Source organism: Orbicella faveolata, unplaced genomic scaffold, assembly GCF_042242905.1.
Source record: "Orbicella faveolata isolate gen_17 unplaced genomic scaffold, um_ofav_v1 contig_34, whole genome shotgun sequence".
NCBI classification, from domain to species: Eukaryota; Metazoa; Cnidaria; class Anthozoa; order Scleractinia; family Merulinidae; genus Orbicella; species Orbicella faveolata.
In genome coordinates this window covers 7,224,687-7,246,005 of record NW_028301563.1, presented here as the reverse complement: position 1 = coordinate 7,246,005, position 21,319 = coordinate 7,224,687, and the positions used below count along the sequence as shown (strand labels likewise).

Genomic DNA, 21,319 nt, shown 5'->3' with positions numbered 1-21,319 from the left:
AGTTCTTTGTCTACCGTTCCAAATGTTGTCTGGGGACAACACTGGCCGCGAAAGGGTTAACTTGTAGTACGATTTTTATTCAATTACTTTTTTATTATTATTTTCAAATTTGTAACGATCTTTTTTTTTCAGGTAAATATTACATTTCTAGATCATTTTAGCTCAGATCCTTCTAAGTCAGTTTTGATGATTTTCTGACTGTAAGAAAACAGGTACGCAATGCGCACAAGTGTATTGAGATCAGTGGTGGTTCTTGTAATCTGATCGGCTCTCAGTGGTGCGATTTAGTCACGAATCAAATTAATTTTACCCTTAATCGCATCTTTTCCTAGCCCAAAACTAGAAACTAGTAGCGCTTGAAAACGCGGGAGAAGCAAGTAAGATGCGTTCGCTTATACACATAGCGTCAAAGGAATGAACTACTCGATACAAAGGTGTCCAAGTAAAAAGCTTATCTACACACACGCACATATCGCTGGGATATCTGTCAAGGAAGTTTTAAACCTTTAAAGGTGTTCATTAAAACCCTGGGACGTGTGCACAGCGGCTTACTTCATATCCATTCACAGTTTTTGTGTACAACAGTTATGCCTTCTCTCTGCTAGGGTTGGGAAATGCAATTAATATTGCGGCATAGTTCACAAGAATTTATCCAACCGACCACAACACTGCAAATTGGTTTCATAAAACACAATAAAGCACCACCTTAATTTCTTGCTCGGACTGTTCAATGATAATTCGATTTTCTCTTTTTCAGAGCTATCTTCGTTGTTCCTGACATTTTCGCCGTAATGTACCAAGAATTGTCGAGGAAAAGGTTGTTGTTATTCATTGTGGTAGATGCAATAATAAAGTGTATTATCGTTTGTCTCACGATGTAGTCACTTGAGATGTAGATGGCGACGTTTCGACTACATCGTGAGACAGACGATAATACACTTTATTTATGCACCAAGAATTACAACGCACGTGCCCAGCCATTGTTCTGCTCATTAAACCTTTTGCTTAGCGACGTTCTCGCTGCCGTTGCCGTCGTGGTTTTCTTAAGAAAACATCAGTTTAGTTTAGGTATCATCGACAATATCGAGAAAATATTTTCAGCTATAGCTAAGAAAACGATTTGCAAGTAAAAGCATGTTAATTTTTCTTCCTTAAGTGGTAGCAGTGTTAAATTGTTTTTAAGTTTCGACTCGTTATCGTGTGTTTCTCTAGAATACGTCTGGTGAATGATCCTGTAGTGCTGGTCTCTCAAAAGAGATAAAATACCTCCACCTCACTAGGAGTGAAACGAAAACTTCCAGCTAGAATTGTTTTGTGGTCTTTTACTCCACTTGGACGATTGTACGAGAAACCAATCTGTGCATATGAATTAATATTACTATTTGCCTTGTCAGCAATGTAAATATCATGCCCTCCACCAAATGTTGGACCGTAACTTGGATTCATGTAAATTGCTTGTGATGGGTTTTTCACCTTACTCTTAAATGGCCTTAATCCTTCTTTATTGCTTAAAGAATAAATGAAGGCCTTGTCAGTAGTGCGATATCCACCATGATAGCTGGAAGTTTTCGAAGTGTTCGCTCGGTCGTCTAAAAACGGCGCAATTGGTCAAAATACTCTTTGAATAGAGCTTTTCGTCTAGCGCGCTTAATTTTCACGGGCCAAACTGGCCATTTAGATATGGTATACCATAGCATAACTTTTTCTTTAGAACCTCTTATTTGACGAGATTTTGGTATACTAGAAGAGTTAGGATTCTCTCAAATCAGTTGAAATTTGGCGGGTAAATTAAATTGCGATACTAGTATTTTTCAAGTGGTCAAGAGGTAGACGAAACGTACTTACTTCAAAATGAATTTTAGCGCAGAGAAATGATTAAACCGAAAATCACAAGCTGTGAGAATGTGAAATCCATTCAAGTTTCCTTCTTTCTGTACCGGCTTGTTTAAAATGCACAATTTTGCATATATTCCATATGCCAACTTGGTTGATCAAGTAATATTTCGAACTTTCCTAGATTTCACAAAAAATATGAACTCGCTGGAACTTTTAACCCTCGGACGTACAAGCGAACTCGTACCCCTACCGTGGTACAAGGGGGAAGGGGTTTGAGGGGCGGTGAGGGGATGATGGGACCTTCCCATTGGGTTTTCGAGCGAAATAAATTTCATTGACTTGATATCCCTGAGCTTGCTCTACAAGATAAAACCATTTTTGTTGGTTATGATGTCTATGACGTCATATGACGTTCAATGACGTCATTTGAACCGACATCTTGGATCCGCCATCTTGGATTATTTTCTTAAAAGTCAAGAAATAACGGAAATAATTCATGAATTTGTACAATTTTATGAAGAAAACTGGAAGAAAAAAAGTTGATTTTTGGCTGGGCCTACATGAGATTTGATGGCTGCAATAACATCGTCAAAAATGATGGACACGCAGTTGACATGTCAAAATTTTCGCAGAGAATGAAGGAACAGCTTCTGAAAGTTTAAGCTCCTTAGAGTAACTTGTATTTTCAAAACTTTGAAAAAAGCTTATGGGGGTGGCATCTACAACCCCTCTCCCCTTGTACGTCCTAGGGTTAAAGTATGTTTCTGAAAATAGTTCACCAAAAGGGTCTTTTTGACGTTATAAAGAAAATTCGAATTTTCCGACTTGCTATCAGATTCTCCATATTTAGAGGCAGTGGTTCTTAATGACGTAATTTGACGTCAAATGGCAGCATGACCAACAAAAAGTGTGCCATCACTCAAAGCAGGGCCAATGCTATCTATTGAAGGAAAACGATTTGGATATCCCATTACAACGAAAACCTGGAAGAGCCCAATCTCGATCGTTCCCGGGGCCTTTCCCCCAGAAACGCCCTGGGAACAAGTTTGAGGAGAGCCGGCCCTTGTACTCTTGTTCGGTATGTGTCTGCATGTACGTCTGAGGGCTGATTTAATATTTCGTTTCCTAGATCTAGTTCAACTTACCACAATAAACATACTTTCCGTTGTAGACACTTTCCAATGAACACCACAGGGAAGAAAAGTAACTTCCATCTGTGGTACAGTGGTGATAGGTCTTCCCCTCAAAGTTGAAAGGAAAGTAACAACATTTCCCTAGCGATGGACAAAGACTCCCTGTGAAAGTCAATGATGCTCATTATCTACCAAGGGCTGGTTGAATATGGTAATGAATCGAAATCGAGCTGTTTTAATCTTCAGTGCAATGTTCTTTAAAGGGAAGCACAGTAGTGTCACAGAGTTAGTATGCCAAGAGACCATGATCCTCGATTCGTTAGATCATGGTCTTTTAGTATGGTGGACTCATTACCAAGTGGTGTGGGTTCGAACCCTGGCCAGGGGTATCCTGCTGTACCACTTTGCACTTGGAAAAATTTACCACTCTCTACCAGATGTATAAATAAGCACATCATATTTCCCTGTCTTATAATTTAATTTAAAAACAAAAAAAAAAACAGATTCCAACAAACCAACTAAAGTAACCAGCCACAGACATACAAACTGACTTAATGACTGACACACAGACAGACAGACTGACTGATTGACAGACAGAAAGACACCCAGACAGAACAGTATGCGGTAAAGTACTTGAATGGAATAAGGAGGTAGCATGGTCATTTACCCCATGGAGCGTCTGTGTATCCTCCAAAGACGTACTGATTACTTTCTATGATTGTAACAGTATTTTTCTTTCCATCACAACGGCTGTGAAAGGTAAAAGCATCCCAGCCATGTAAGGAAGCGCGGTAACACAGCTTCCACTCAGAGTCATCCCCAACAGAGGGCCCAAGAAAATGCAGAAGATGAGTGACATAAGATGCATTTTTCGACAGTATTGTCGAGCTTATTGGGAGCTCTGAAATAGAAAGAGAAAGTTTAAAAGTAAGGTCGTGATGGGTTAATAATATCAAATAAAAATACAGTCCAACCTCTCCTCGAATACCCACCTCCAAAGCTGTAAATGCTTTTGCATTATGCACAGTTCACTTGGTCGCATGGAGAAAGAGAAATGCATATACATGTTATACCATAATACGGACTCTCATCTACCGCGACGGGGATCTTGTGCAACTGATGAATTTGAAGGATGACGCAGTTGTGGTGGGTATTTTTTTTTTATTTATACACATATTTGTCATATAACAACTTACTAGTTTCGCATATTTTCCCAGCGAAACCGACCTCACACTTGCAAAAGTAACCTTCGCGTGTACTTTCACATTCACCTCCGTTTTGGCATGGATTCTGCCCAGCGCAAAAATCTATGGCTTCACCGAGAAAACAAAAACAAAACGAGAAAGAATTAAGAAAAACATGTAAATGCAGCTTTAGTCACCAATCCCACTTTTTGGCCAACGGTATGAACGGCTAGGCAGAAATTTTAGCAGAGCGATCCGTCGGTGAGACAGAGGAAAAGTGAGTTCTCTCCAATATTTATAAACTTTCTCTTTCTATTTACATCCACTGACAGAGCCTCAAAGCGTTACAGGTTTTCTTTACCTGCACAGACATGGCCATCCCAATGGCATCCGGCTTTACAAGTGCAAATGTATGGCCCAATAGTATTATTGCACACATTACAACTGTGAATTTTTTTTCCTTGCACTCGTCGATATCTCAGTAACAATATAAAATTAATACCCATATACAAAATAGTCAAAAAAATATGTACAGTATTTTGAAATCTTGGAGGTTTTGCGTTACCGTCTTTGTTTATTATATAAATAATAGCAAAATAATGTGTACAATGTTTCTACGTATTTCCAATAATAATAATAATAATAATAATAATATAAATTGAGGGTAGCACACAACAGTAATCACTGAAAACCAGTGGCCTTCATATAAATATTTACAGAATAAAATTAAAAATATAGAAAGATTATTCATAAATATGCAACGATAATATAAAAAACTAAGATATGAGACACACTAAAATATTAAAAAACAAAGCATTAGATTAAGTCTAAACTAAGAAATTTAAAAATTTAGGTGATAAAATGGTCCACTTCCTCATAACTGTTCATAAAATGTTTAAAATTACTGAGAAATACCTTCCATCCTCAGTCTCCCGTTTTAATCGGGGGCAGACAAGGTTTAATTGAAAAACATTGACGGAAAAATGTCAAACAGCTGCGTGGCACTGGGTAAAGACTTGCATGAAAGTTGTCAGTAAGAATAATCATGAATAAAAGTACCATATTTCGGGTAATGTTTCCAGACGTTTCGGGCTTGGCCCTTCGTCAGTGGAAAACCATGTTCGTCGAAATCAGTGCAACGTTTGCATAAAGGCTTAACTGACCATGCCAGCTCGTTCTTCCGTTCACGTCTGCATTTCTAACAAACATCTTGGTAAGATACGATGGACACTCCCCTAAAATTGACCTCCCGACAATAACACAGAGGAGGGTTGTAGAATTACTGCTCTCTATCCCAACCCATAAAGCCACCCGAGATGATGGCATTAGTGCCAAATTACTCAGAATTGCTGCACCTGCAATATAACCAACGCTGATTGTTTATCGTTCAAAAAATTATTTCTTACCAAGATCACATTGGTCACCTGTGAATCCAGAGGAACATAAACAGCGGAATCCATTGCTGGTAAAACCCGTTTGACAGGTTCCGTTGTTCTGACAAAGAGCGTTACCACAAGCATTCTAAATTAACAAAAAAGCGCAATTAAATCGATGACATAAAATCTTCAGCTATTTTTAATCATTACCACGCCCATTGAATTAGGTAAAATACACACACATACCCTTGTGGTTCTTTTTTTTCACAGTAACCATTGGACGTATTCAAAATAGCTTAAAAAACGCGTTTTTTTTCTTTTGTTAAGAAGGTGAAGTGGTGTTTGAACATTATGTCATATCTTCGTCCACAAGTGGTTTAGTAAATCACTCCGTGCAAGAAGTGGATCAGCTAATTATATATTTATAGTTTTTTTTTTCTTTTTTAACAATGTCTCTTAAGATCGCCGAGAGCTTAAGCAAATGAGGACCGTGGCGATTGAACGAGCACGGACCAAAAAAAAAAAATGCGGTTTTTTTTATCATTATTATTCGTTTGCACGTCGTCTGGGATGACTTTCAAAAGTAGTTCGAAAGTTATTATTGAGCTATGTAATGACCAATTCGGAGATCCAGCTGTTATATGTCCCAGGAACCCTACGGGGCATTAGGCGTCAAATAAAAGCGTAAAATTTTAATTGTGCCGGTTTCAGATGTTGTCTTTTCTTCTATTAAAATATACTAGAAATTCGAAATTCACGAGCAATTCTCTATGTTAAAATAGAGTAGAAAGTCTTTGAAGGCTCTTTTTCTTGAGCCAAAAAAGTTACTGTACAGTCGGAGCCCTTCATTTAGCGCTTTCGTCTTCCCCTCCCCTCCCGGCACATCAACTAGTCAAATATGCGAGGGTATTCGCGTGGAAGGTAGACGACGTTGTCTGTTGAATGTTGATTACTACTTCAATTGACAAATGTTGCAAAAACATTCTTCCGTTTTAAATGTCGACATTTCATTTAAATGCAGAGGGAGACCGGACATGCAAAATTCTGACGTCTTACATACAATTGTTCCATGGTACACGTAGCCTTCTGTTTTCACCAGGTCGTTCTCGTGTTCTTTATGAGTTGCATTGTTTAAGTCACAGTTGTGTGTTCCAGTATATTCAAAATTAACGCTGACACAGTTGTGTTCTAGGTAGCATTGCAGTTCACAAAAAAGCCTGGTCCAAAACTTTGATGGTTCTTATCACGTGATTAATCAATCGTTCCCCATAGAAGAAATAAGAGCCTGGAAACTCCAATTCACGGCATTGATCTGAGAGGTTCAAATAATCTCACATTAGCTCTTTGCTGTTAGCCTATCATTACTGATAATATGTATGGGTAATCAAAACTTAATTAAAGTTAATCAGAAACCCATGACCAGGAACCTCAATCTCACATACTAACCTTGGATTTAACCCTTTCCCGCGCCCTGTCTTTAAAACGAACAATTAGAATGCAATTATAACAATATTCCATTGTTGTCAGGCAAGCCGTATTCGCGCTTTTTAAATAACAATAGAAAGAAGGTTGGCTAATATAAGAGACCAATTTCGTAGATAACACCGGGGGGACAGAAGTTGATGTAAGAGTTCGCATCAGCAAGGCGATAGCAGCTTTCCAACAGCGGAAGAATGTCTTGAGATCATCACTTCTCGGCACCAGCACTAAAATCAGGATCTTTAACACCATCGTGAAGCCTGTATTGCTCTAGGGAGCCGAAACCTGGAGAACCACCGTCGCTACTATGAAAAGAATCCAGACTTTCATTAACACCTGCCTCAGAAGTATTCTTAAGATACGCTGGCCAGACATCATCAGCAACCAAGATCTGTGGAAACGAAAGAGACGGCCACACCCTTCGGAAGTCCTCATCTAACATCACAAGGCAAGCCGTCACCTGGAACCCTCAGGGGAAAAGGAAGAGTGACCGACCAAGAAACTCGTAGCGCCGTGACCTAGAGGCAGACATGAGGAGAAATGGCTACACGTGGGGAGAACTGCAACGACTGGCCCAGGACCGTGATGACTGGAGGGTGCTCATTAGTGGCCTTTGCCCCAGACGGGGCTACAGGCAAGATAATGATGATGAAAATTCTAACTAAAACAATAAACATCAGTACGAGGCTCTGGGGAATAACTTTAGAGTTTGTGGGGTTTATTCCCCAGAGCCTCGTGTTGAGGTCTATTGTTTTAGGCTGAAATTTAATATATCGAAATTGTTCTATTCGAAGCAAACTTCAATGTTGTTTCTTCGTGCGAATAAGTTCTTCTTTAGCGAGCAATGACGGGGGAGGTTGTGACCCAAGTACTGCTGGGTGTTGTCAAGTAGTTTTGCGCTTCTTGGTAATCCTCGCGTATTCTTATCGCCACCATCCGAGATCGCATAACATAGTTCTCAATCTCTGTTTTCACCCTGAGAACGACCTTCTCCAAAGAATCCAAAGAGCTCTAAAGCTTTTCTTAATTAATAAGCTATTTTATCAGACTAATCGAACAACATACGGCTCCCGATCGCGAGCGCGAGCACGATTCGATGTTTAATTTAAACATTTGACAACTTCAAGATCAGGAAAAATGTTTATTCAACCTCAAACAAGTTCTCTGGGCTGTAAAAAGGGAAGGAATACCCCTAAATGTTCAATAAAACAGACGAAGGACACGAGAATATGCGTCGACATCGCAGGCTATTTTTAACCGTAAAATTGAGCCCAGGTGGTCCGCGACGAAAACAGTATTGCTCGCGGGAAATGCTGTTTCATAAAAAGAAAGATACGGGAAAGGGTTAATTGCATCAAGGGTATAATTCATATGGAGACTCTGGAGTTATGGGTTCCTGTGAGTTAATTTAACGTCATTCCCGTTAAAAAAGAAGCCAAAGTAACTATTATCCAATAACCAGTAACCAGTACCCATTATCGAGTAGAGAAAAGAAAATAACGGTGGAGATGTTAATTTATAGCGTGAAAGGTGTAAGAATAACGGGCTAATTTAATAGCGGAGCTCCGGCGGCCGCAAGGGCCGCCAAGCGGAGCCCGATAATCATATGGGAAACAAAAGGAAATCCATGAATGAATTTTCTCATGGTTTTCATGGCTAGCGGTATTGCTCGTGGGCGCGTACGCACGACGACGACGACGACGACGACGACGACGACGACGACGGCGACGACGACGGCGACGGCGACGGCGACGGCGACGGCGACGGCGACGGCGACGGCGACGGCGACGGCGACGGCGACGGCGACGGCGACGGCGACGGCGACGGCGACGGCGACGGCGACGGCGACGGCGACGGCGACGGCGACGGCGACGGCGACGGCGACGGCGACGGCGACGGCGACGGCGACGGCGACCGCGACGGCGACGGCGGAGTTGCCCAACATGGCGGCCATACTCCAGCTAATAGGTCGACAGAGACATGCACCCTCGGTCTCTAGCAGAAGAATGCCATTTTTCTTGGCGGGATTTTTAAAGAAAAGAAAACGCATTTCTATTTGTTATGTCGACAAATGATAGCGGAGGTTGATCTAATGTTTTTAAGATAGGGTTGCACTGAAGGAATTAAAAAGAAAGCAAGAATTAACAGGCAAAGAAGTAGCGAAGAAGATCGCGAAAAAGAGCGGGCCAGCGCTGGGGAAGGAGGCGAAACAGTACTGAACAATGGCGTGAATTATAGCGAGTCAAGGGCTAGAGAAAGGAAGTGAAATAATACTGAACAATGCCGTTAACCAAAGCTAACGAGGGCCATAGATAGGATGTGAAAGTACTCAGAATACTGCAGTGCCAACTTTTTTAAAATTCGCGCGTTGTGACGCTGTGCAGCCGTGCAAGAAAAGTCACATGATTTGGTCAGGTGATGAACAAGAGAAATCAAACATGTCCGAGTGTTACAAAACAGTAAACACAGCGGGAAAAAGTGGTTGATTCGTTGATCTGTCAAAAAGATTAGTTCAGTTCAGTCTTCACAACTTTTGCTGCAAGTTTCTGCCTGGAAGATTTACACTGGCCGAACTGATGTTGCTAACTTGCGGTAAGTGACTTTTGCTGTTGCGTTTGCTATGAAAATTAACAAGTTGCCTCAGCGATATAAGCTTATTTTCAATTGGAATCCTTTGAAAGTCTTCCTTATTTGAAGCCATGTTGTGAGACAATTTATAAATTGCATCGTTTTAATTTCTCTCATCTCTAAACAATAGCAAGTGAATCGCTTTGTGGAGGTTGTTGTAAGTTGTAAACAAATTAAGCTTTCTGTCGATTTTCGTCGTCAACCTAAGCTTATAACCTCACGTCTAAAAGTAAGCTTAACCAAAACCGTATTTGTAAACACGGCCGGGCGAGTTTTGAAGTTTTCTCTGTGTTAGTTGGCACAGCCGCCTCGTAGACAGCTAGAATTTCTTCTTCTGTTGTTGAAAACCAAGAAAGGTGTACAAACAGGATTTGCTAAATTTACTTTCAACGTTCCTATGGGAAGATTTGCATATTGTGATTACAAAGTATGCAGATTTCCTCGTTTTGTTAGTTCAGTTTATTCGGTTTGGCGAAATGCTTGGGTGAATTCCCAGGTTAATTTGGCTGAAGACTGGCAAAGCTACCGCCGATAAAATGACTGCAAAGCTAAATTAAGCCTTCGGCAAAAATGCGACTGTAATATTCAAATTTAAGCGTGAATAATTATTAAACTTTTAACACTGCAAGGTTAAACGATTTTCTTTATCCTCTCTTTCATTCGGTTACCTTTCAATGAGAAGGATTTGCTTTTGATACTCAGATGAAGTGGTATGCATAATTATTGTGTTTATAATGTAGATTTCCTCGTTTTATTTTGTTGTCTGTCCATATTAGTTCGGTTTGGTGAAATGCTTATATAGTCCAAATGTCGAGTAGACGATTGTGCATGTAAATCCTGTGTGCAAATAAAGCTCTACTTTCATTTTGATTTACTATTTCATTTTATTAGTGCCACTGCTTTTGGTTGGGGGTACATGGGTTATTCCCCAAATATGCAGTATTTACACTTAATATGGAAATGTCCCTCAAAAGTGAGGTAGTACTAATGGAAAAAAAAATGCGAAGAGCTTTACTCGGTAAATTGAACAGTGTAAATGACATTTACATACTTAGAAAAAATTTAGGGAGTAGAAGTTCTTGCCCTGACCATTTCTCGGTAATAGAAATAAGTTTTACATACATACATACATACACAAGTTAGTTGGTGAGAGCGCTCTCCTCTCTCCACACACACACTCTCTCTCTCTGCTCTTTTCTTCACACTAATTTTGTTATTAACTACATTGTAACTCATTAACCGAATGTCACTCACTGTTTTCTTTGTTGTGCATGCATACTTTTTTTGCTCGTCAAAGAAAGTTTCAGTTTCTTCCTGGCTGTTTCCTTTGTCCTGTCCAGTACCAATTCCTTTGTAATATAATTTTGTGAATTCTCTATTCTCCTTAAATTGTATCTTGTCAGGGTGATAGAATGCACTCTCAGAGTGTTCAATCATTGTTTTCAGTCGCTACAATTTTCAGGAAAAAAGCAATAGTTTTCTTAATTTCCTTTTACTTTGTGTTAGGACCTTTTAGCATGCTCGTAATTGACCCATGGGCATAATTTTGAATAAAGTAAAGAATTAGATCTGTTTTAGTGTTAAGTATTTTTAAATTATTATGAATTACATGTAGGCATTTCTTTTTAGTTTTTATTTTTTATTTTAGTCACATGTGATGTTTTATGATTTTACCGACATATACCATGTAAATGTAAATAATACACTAGAATTAGCCAATCAGAGTGTGCATTATATCAGCTTTAAACACAAACCATATGTAATAAATGTATGTAAATGATATTTTTATGACAGAGAACTGGACAGGGCAAGAACTTCTCTTTCTTTTGTAAATTTATGCATTCATTCCTCTCATTGCTGTCAAAATGTCTTAGGAACCTTCATTTTTGATAGTCCATTATTTTCCACCATACCTAGCACAGAAGCTCACAAAATCCTAACTAATAACCAACATGTGTGTATCTCTGGCCTTTGCTGTGTACTACGTGTATATTCTGTTATCCTGTCTTAACTGCTAGAAACAATTTTGACAGAGCTGTTTCAACAGTTTCACTTAAATTAATTCCCAGTAACAGCGCTACATGTGGCAGTGTTATTGGGTATGAACTTTATGGAGGGTTTAAATTTTTATTTTTTTATGATTACAGGAGACAACAAAATATACATGTGTATACATAACCTGATGTTGGTGTTGGTTGCGAATCGTAGTTCATAATAGTCATCCTATTACAGGTAAGGGGGAAAAGTTCTGAGAGTTTAGAACATCTCTTCCCCCAGCACACCTTCTGTCTACGGGTGCAATTATTGAGAGGTTATATATATATACGAAGAGTAATGTTAAGTTATAAACTTAACATTAAAATCTGACATTTGAATGCCTCCTTTGCTAAAATTAGTCACAATTTAATTGTTATCACTCCCTGTGAATTCATAGAGATTTCAGAGGCAAATTATCACCTAATGTGGAAGTCCTGTCTTCAAGTTAGGGAAAATGACATAAAAAAAGTTACAGTGAAAGTAAAGAGAATTGTGAATGTTGATGTGGTGTACTTTGTACATCATGTAAAGGTATTTGGTGAGTGCCAAAGGCATAACATTTCATGCATTGCTTTTTCAGGACAAATTATATAACAGTGATGTTTTAAGGTGTGATCACAAAAATAGTGAGTACAATGTCCAGGCAGTACCAGTTTATGGAAGGCATATGCAGACAGTAAGAGGAACTGTAAGCATTACCGGGTAAGTTTGTTTTATGCTTTTGACTTCTTGTACTTGGATTTTTTGTCATTTCATCACAAGAATAGGCGATGAAAGATGCAATAGTTGTTGCAGTTTATTTTTGAAGGCAAACTTATAAGTCTGCCTATGCTGGATAACAGCCATGCGTAAACTGAATGTAAAGTAAACACTCTGTTAAAGGTGGGGCAACCCTAAAACCCAGAAACTGGAAGCCGGAATCCAGAATGAAAAACTGGAATCCAGTAACCGGAAACCAGAATCCACAAATCGAAGAAAACAAGTTCTTCAAATACTCGAAAATTGTTTTGCTTAGGTTTTTGCCTGTAAAAAATAAGCGGCCAAGTAAAAAGGACCTCAAACTGACACAAAAGTTCCCCATCTGTCAAAATTCGTGCAACCGTTATTTCTAGTGAGGGCTATAATTATGAGAATCTTAGTAAAGTGCGTCATAATTTAATTCTAAGCACCCTGAGAGCATCTAAAATAAGCTTGCTGGCAATTAACTGCACGGCCATGGGCCGAGCGCGGTTCGTGTTCTACCAGTGTTTTTTTTTTTTTTTTTTTTTTTTGTGGTCGGTGACCAGACCCAAACTTCCTCTCAGCCAAATTTTGAATCACGCAACCTGTGATGTTTATTCGCCATAAGCTGTTGAAACATTAATACAAGGACAATGTTACGGATATTGTTTTCTTTATTTGTGTATAATATATATTTTCTTCTGGTTTTATCAAAGCGTTGGATTCAAAGGGAAATAATAAATACGCTAAAAACGCTACATGTAAAAAAGGGTATTACATCAGCCATGGAATGCGCTGACATTGCAGCTTTCATTTTCGCTACATGGCAAATACACTGTAAGATCATGTTTACTTTGCAAGTTTGTTTTGCCAGAAGCGATGGTCATTAATTTATGTGCAATTTTGTGAGTATTTCTTGTGGGTTTCGGCAAATGAAGCGAATTCTTTGGCTGTTTCATCGCAGCGAGTTAAGGGATTTGAAGAAAAATTAAGTATTTGCCGAGGTAAACAAGAGCTTGCCAGAACTTGCAATGTTTAAGTCAGTGCTAGGAGAAAAAACACAACCGTTCCAAAATTAGCTGTGGATAACGTAAACCCCCCTGATTGTGTGACTTGCGTGACCACTTCAAAGCGCAAGCAAATTAAATTTTGACGTTTCAGGAAGAAAGCTGTTTATTAAAAGCATTATTAATAGCGTGACACTCGTTTCCTTTTGTATCATTCATGGGCATGTCCTGAGCAAACTTCCAGATTAAGACCATTACATCATCATAGATTTCGCAAAGGCTAAGACTGATGGTGCAATAAGATATGACACAGTTTGTGTTGATCAAGTGATGTGTTTACAGTAATCAATGAATCATCAAGGACTGCTCTGGAATGTGCACTGCGTTGTGACTGTAGTATTAACAAAACAGTTAAATTTTAAAAGCGTGGTTATAAGATTTAAAAGATCTTCTTGCCATTTTGTTTAATAAGTGATCTGCAATTTACCGGAGGTATAAATTTACCCTTTATGTCTAGTAGATACTGAACAAGATAGAAAATGTCATAGAGAACAGGATGTCTGTCAGTGGCAGCCCCCTGTACATTGACGGTCACACCCCCCACTTTCGAAGTTCAAAGGCTAGCCTGGTTCATCTTAATATAATATTTGATTTGTCCAACAGATACCAAACTAGTTCCGGATCAACACTATTTCCACACTGATACTGTGACAAATCAGCATTTCATATTCTTGGCGGCCATCATATTAAAACAATTTATAGAAATGTTGCACACTTACCTCTGTCTGCTTCTCACTTGCTAACAGATCGGACCACATGTTGTTAAAAGATGCTTAAAGACTGCCAGAAACTCACCAAAATAGCTTGTTGTTATTGCGCTACTCACCAGTCTTCTCATAGCAATTTGATCTAGACAAGAACTGCACTCTCACCAGAGCCAGATTGAACAAAAGATGGGTAACTAAGCCTTTGAGCAGGCTCTTGTGTTTGGGCCGGGGGCATGAGCGGTAAAGCTGCATGAAGGCACTTGCTGACATGCCAATGCAGAAAAACACTAGACACTTATTTAGCCTGCTCAGGCACTAGAGACAGATAGTAGAGCCTGCTCGCAGGCTATGAGTAACTCTATCCACCTGAAAAATCACTAACCCTGACTGGAAAGTGATTACCCAATGGATAGCTTTATCCAGCTTTTGAACAATTGGGCCAGATGTATAGCTAAGGGTTGTTCAGAACTAGTCAAAACTTTTTTAGCAATTACAGTTTGTAGCTGAAGTAAAGCCAAGAAAGTAAATAACAGCAAAATAGTTTTTCCCCATATTTATTCATTAGACATTGCTGAAGTGAATTATTTCTATCATCATTCATAATATCTGGATTCAGGATTCTAGTTTCCAGTTCCGGATTCCGGTTTCCGGAATCAGTTTTTTAGGGTTGTCCTTAATGATGTATGTGCATGTTAATCTTGAATAATCTGAAATTTCAGAGAGGTTAAGAATATCATATCATATCTGTGATGGTTCTGTATCTGTTGGTGTGCAACAATCTTCACCAATATTTCAACGTAATGATGTACAGTGTATATTAATTAACCAAATTATGCTGTTTTTAGTTGACCAATGCTACTATTGTAATGTGATGTTGAAGCCCACAAATTGACAAACATGCCCAGTGTCAACTTGTCAAATATATGAAGTGGCCAGACAGTCTAGATTACAAAATTTTCTGAAAGTTGGAATTACCAGGTATGATATTTCTTAAACATTATTTTGTAATTAATGATTTCTCAGACATTGTTTTCTTCAAGAAAAGCTTCATACCCCACATGGAGGTTTTTTCTCTATTAGAGCTCTATCTTCCTGATACTTTAATTTGGAATTTTTGAAGACTGGCCATGAATGGGTGTTGGGTGTGAATATCTTCTGGTACTGCACATTCAGATTTACATGTAGTAAACAAGAACATCAGTATTTATCCTGACAAACTCTGATTTTCTTTTGGAAGCTGAACTCATATGCAGTTGTACAGTTATATGTACAACCAAACAGCCTGGATGGCCCTTTGATTGGGACTGGGCACATTGTTGTAACTTGCAATGTTCCAGTTTCTTGTTTAAAGCAAACTGCATTTGATCTCAAAAGCAAGTCGCCAAGCTCATTTCAGTTAGTAAGTTTTCTTTGCATCTCAGGGCAGAGCCTGCCACTGTGAAAGTTAGGGTACCAGCCAGGGGGAGGTACTTTGGGAATTTCTGGGTGGGGATGTGCCGCTTGGACCCTGGAACCCTTAGCCTATACTAGAGCTAGTTCAGCTGAATTTTGCTACCCTATGCTAGAGTAAACTCCCCAAATCCCCCCATCTATCGACACTGTTGAGGCTGATTTGCCTAAATTTAAACTTGCTGATTTGATTTTTTTATATTTTTGAGTGGCAATTCCTGATTTCCTTAGTCTAACTAAAATCTTCAACCAACTAGTCAATTTTGTGAAAATGATATCCTACTCTAGACCCAAACGCTCTGATTTATATACCCTATCCTAGAGTAAACTGCTTGAAAACCATACCCTTCACAGCGGCACATACCTATATAGCCCATATATGGCAGTTCCCCCCCAGGGGTACCAGCCCCTAGCATTTGATTCACTAACACTGAGTAAACAACTAACAATGAAGTACACTGTATATCAAAGAAAAGAATGTCATCTGTTTGTGTGTAAAGATTATAATAAATTATAATCGATATGTTTTTATCTGAATAACAGTGGTGTTCAAGTAGCAGCTACAGTATGATTACATGTCTGTTCCTGTCATTCAATATATGAACAGTTTACACATGGGCAACCTGTATTAAGACATCAAAGATTTTCAAAGCAACCATGGCCTGGTGAGATATTTCTGAAGAAATATAAATTTAAAGTCCTTATGATTGCTTATAGGCATTGATTTTTATTGTAAACAATATCTTACTGAGTGTATTTTTCTTGTGTACTAATTGTTGTAGAACACAGAGATCACTATAAGTATGACAGAGATATTAAAGTGTGAAAAGTTCTATAAACAAATGCATGCAGGAACAAATTAATTTATGATGGATGCAGCTTCTGAGAGATCCCCAATGTTAATGGAACATACACCGTACATACATGCAAAAGAGTTCAATAATTTATTACTTAAGATTGCAATGATTTGTTTGGTTTCTCTGTATTTACAGACAACTGGGATTATAATTTCTGCACCAAGGTCATTGAATAAACTGGCTTAGAAGTTGAGTTCTGCAACCCATCCTGTGTGTTGTAATATCATGGCTGCAACATTGTGACAGATACACTGTATTACATTATTAAGAAACATATATTAACTAATTATTTAAGGTGCCTGTTAAATTAATCAGTTTTTCTTAGAGATAATTTACTCATGGTTTATTTAAATAATTGCTTTTTTGGCTTTAAAGTGATATTTATCGTGTTTGTAAATCAATTTTGTGATAATCTGCATTGGACATGGCATAAATTAATATTTTGCCAACACGAAATGGAGACAGACAGCCTTGCCATTCGCAACGTCCAATAAGGCTAATTTGTTCTCTACTGTTGTACAAATAGTGTTCTCTTGTTTATAAATTATTTCAATCTGTTGTTTAAATGATTGCCTCGTAACCCCTATGTCCAGTTTGGTGCATGTAGGATATTGATGTATTGTTTATCCATTTTGCTGTAAATTATCTTAATTGATGTGTCAATCAAAACATATCTTGGATATGCTGGGCTCTTCTGACAAATGTACCCATGCCTGATAACCTTTGAGTGCATTTGGTTGTGTAGTGCAGACAAAATACATGTACATAATATAACTTACTCTTAGCTTGCTTATAATTCTTGGTATAATTTAATCATAGCAAAATTAATTAATGGAACCCAATAACAGCTCCTGTAGTCCACAATCTCAGTCAAGAAGAAGAACAAATCACATGGAAATTGAATAATAAAATTATTATTAGAAGCCTATGCAAGTATTCATGATCACCAAAAAAATATCACAATTACCATTCATGCGAGAGTGATTTTGCTTATTGCAAACCCTTTCAGCAGGAGGAGACTCCAGACAAAAGTGAAGATGGCTAAATGTATCTTTGGGGACAAGTTAGAAAACAAAACTTTCCAACTTTTCACATATGTATACTATTTTGGTATTTTTGCGAGATTTCATTTGGTAGAGATTTAGGGACTGAGTATTGTAACCGCTGCATTTCAATCAGTCCCCACAGCAAAAAAATGGTTAAACTTCTTTTGTGTGGGAGTCCCCATGTTAACTAAGAAAGAATATAATGATTAATAACAATGTCTTGTCTTTCTGAATAAGGTAGGAAAGAACAGGAAATGCCACCAAAAAGCACAGAAGACAGTTCTGTTATGTGATCAAGATTTTTAGTGGCTTCCCAGAAATCCTTGAAATCATGGCTCTATATTTCACAATCACACCATCTTACACCTCGATCTGCTGATGTGATCCTATTTCCAGCTGAAACTATTAAATAGTTCGCAATTTACCTCACATACATGTTCGATTATTTTCATTAGTAACAGCATTCCGAAAAAATACTGAGGAGTTCCGCTTTTAGGCTCGGCTAAATCTATATATTATCATATAATATAGTGCGTGACAAATTGTCCTCAGGTCCCCTCACTATTCAGTTATCACTCACTAACCAGCAGAAACACAGTGGTCTTAAGTTGGACGACAACTGGTTTTAGGATCGCCAAAACCGGTTTTGAGTAGGACAAAAACCGGTTTCGGGTTTCGGCAACAAAAACACGGTTTTGGGATCAGCAAGAACCGGTTTTGAGATCGGGAAGAAACGGTTTTGGGATAAGCAAAAACCGGTTTGGATTCGGCAAAAACCGCTTTTGGATTCGGCAAACATCGGTTTTAAGATCAGCAAAACCGGTTTTAAGATCGGCAAACACCGGTCGGTTTTGGGATAGGCAAAAACGGTTTTGAGATCGGCAAGAACCGGTTTTCATACAAGACAGAAACCGGCTTTCAGATCGAAAAAAAAAATAGAAAAACTGGTTTTGGGATTGGCAAAAGCTGGTTTTGATATCGGCAAAACCAGTTTTAAATCGGCAAAAACTGGTTTTTATATCAGCAAAAATCGGTCTTGGAATCGTAAAAACTGGTCTTGGAATCGGAAAAACTGGTCTTGGGACCGAGAAAAACTGGTTTTGTGTTCTGCAATAACCACTGGATTTTCCTCAAAACCGTTTTTTCCGATATCAAAAGCGATTTTTGCCGATCCCAGAACTGTTTTTTGCCCATCGCAAACCAGTTTTTGCCGATCCAAAAACCGGTATTGAGAACAGTAATTATCGGTTTTACGATCGGCAAAAAAACCCGTTTTGATAGCGGCGAAAATCGGTTTTGGCATCGGAAAAAAAACGGTTTTGATATTGGACAAAAACTGGTTCCGGGACCGGGAAAAAACGGTTTGGAATCTTAAAAATCCACTGGGTTTCGTTGGTTTCTTCTGACCGTTGCCGTAACAATTTTTCTCATTCACGTACATGGAAAGAATGCTGAAATTTCGCGCCTAATTTAATCAGTATTTTATTGCCCATGTTTCTAAAACATAGAAAATAGGCGAAGAACAACTGAAAAACAAGTAAAAGCAGTTTTTTTTTTGTTTGGTTTTTTTAAATTAAGACATGAGATATCAAGATTTGGAACACATATATGTCGGCTAAATTATGATTTCCATGGAAAAATAAAGGTCCTTGCACAACAGTAAATCCCGCAAATTATTCCCAGATATATTTATTTAAACGTCGTCAAATTTGGAGATCTATGCCTCATTTTTTTTTAAGTTTTTCTAATCCTGCAAAGTTGGTTTAAACAAAAGACAGTTTCTTGGCAATTTAAGATACTTTTTAATGCTCTAGCGGCAGGATGAACAGTCCATTATTATATGTCACACCTGTAAAGAAAACCTCTCTGTTGCAAAATTATCACGACTGAATTGAGAATTAAACAGTTTACCCTCTAAATGTGGCGTAAAAAGCAAAAAAATACACAAGAATAGATGAAAAATGATAAAGAGAAGTCAATTCGGGCTGTTAAACGTTTTAACCGTTGTATGGTTCTTATCGAATACGATCAATTGCGCTTTCCTTCAAAATCCGCGTAAAAAAAGTTTCCCCACTGAGACATTGTTCTAGAAAAATATTCTTTCGCTTTAAATAAGAAGATTTTATGAGAGGAAAATGATAGGTAACGCGAATAACTGATGTAAAACTTTCGTCGTCAAAAGATTCATTAAGTTTGGCGACCTACTACACCAGAATAACAAGTAATTATGACAAGATAATTTTTAAGCCTTAAAGAGCGAGACAAACTATAATATCGAGAATTTCAGATACCCCCACGCTCAAAAACCCGCAAAAATGTTTTAAGAGCGTTATAAAAGCGATAGCGGCTTATCTAGCTGATGCTTTGAAGGCATTAACGCAGGGGGGTTGAACTGGAACTTCATTTAATGAAGCTTAAAAGTTCATATCTTGCCTCTAGCGCAATAAATTATTAGAAAACAGATCAACATTTACAAGACTTACCATCCAAACAGCTCAAAATAGCTTTGAGGGAAAAAAGAAGAAAACAGATTCGATGATGTGTTGGGAAGCCCATGTCGGAATAGCTAAATGTACTTTGAAGGTTTCATGGCGCAAAATATTGGGCACAATATTAAAATTCAAATAAACTGCAGCTGCAGGTGTGTTAATTCAGATCTGAGAGTCGTACATGACAGGTCTGTCAAGGCGCTTAGCAGTTGTTTTATTACTTGCTCTAATGAAAGCTTTGGGCTTGTTGTCATAACGCGGTCAAACTAATATAGGCAAGAACAGGTACGAGCTTAACCTATCAGGATTATCAGGAGAGTTACTTGAATCGTTTGGTGAAAAAAACACAACTTGAGCTAATTACTATTGGTAGTTTGCCGGCACAGAACTTAGAGATGCAATGCGTATTGGAAACCACTACAAATCACCATGAATGAGAATATAACAGTTGTCAGACGGACAAAAAATGATCTCACATTAGCACGTGCAGGTGGCAACTGTTATGAACAACCGATTAAATTTAGCAGAAATATCAATCGAAATCAAGTAGTCCGACGTTGTGATGTTTCTAACAGGAAAGGAAAGGGTGAGGATAGAGTCTGTTCGTAGGTCAGAGGATGGTGTTCGTTGATTATTAACACTTCTTTAGTGAGACACTGTAATAATTTGTTTCGGCATGCACTTTTCTGAGTACCGTATAGTTCCTAATTAAATTCAGTTTTGCGTTCTGCGCTTCACGAGTATGTGTTTCTCAATTGAAGAGTTAAAAAAGCTAGGTATGCTGTGCAACGCGTTGTAGATGTCGGTGTGTAACCAATATAGTCCATATCGCTTGAACCGCATTGTGACTGATGATTTCAGCTCCTTGGGTTTTAACATGCTTCTGATGGATTTTTCGGCTTAGGAACACGGGTTTTAAAAGTATTCCGTCTTTGTTGCTAAGGAACTGTACTTGTTTCGTCGTGTTGTTGGCCGATCTCTGATGCTAAACGGAATGATTATGATTGCGCTTTTATCGTTTTCAATGCAATTCCCCTTTAACACGCTGGATCTGCCGTCAGTGGCTTGATTGTTCGTGAATCTCTTATCAATTACGTTTGTAGGGTTGTCGGGAGGTGTGAATATAGGCATGAAAGAAGTTTAGAATTGGGAATTATTTCAGGTCCAGTCAGGAATTGACATTTAACAGTACAGTTATTATTTTAGTTATTATTTAGTTATTTAAGTACACGTGGAAGGCAATATTCTACACCATTCACCGGCACTGAGATGGAAGATTGTTTTGCAGAAAAAAACAAAAAAACAAAAAAC

General features: G+C 38.3%; 1 long non-coding RNA gene and 1 pseudogene across 3 annotated transcripts in view; one reads left to right on the top strand and one right to left on the bottom strand.

The window, feature by feature from the left end:
• The window catches only part of LOC149104480 (uncharacterized), a 193,773-nt gene extending 177,160 nt beyond the window's left edge, over positions 1–16,613 (top strand). The window contains exons 1-5 of one of the 2 annotated variants that reach the window (XR_016201257.1): positions 9,376–9,600; positions 11,784–11,868; positions 12,254–12,375; positions 15,013–15,145; positions 16,160–16,613. This is a non-coding gene — a long non-coding RNA (uncharacterized LOC149104480). Of the gene's footprint in view, positions 1–9,375; positions 9,601–11,284; positions 11,869–12,253; positions 12,376–15,012; positions 15,146–16,159 lie in introns of those variants that run through there. The other variant, XR_016201258.1, reaches the window with a different exon arrangement.
• On the bottom strand, positions 73–7,450 carry LOC149104481 (uncharacterized; annotated as a pseudogene). Its single transcript, XR_016201392.1, has 7 exons — positions 7,221–7,450; positions 6,590–6,861; positions 5,560–5,674; positions 4,166–4,282; positions 3,637–3,870; positions 2,978–3,131; positions 73–1,558 (listed from the first exon to the last, which is right to left on the bottom strand). The product of XR_016201392.1 is annotated as an uncharacterized LOC149104481 (transcript).
• Positions 16,614–21,319: the final 4,706 nt, after the last annotated feature.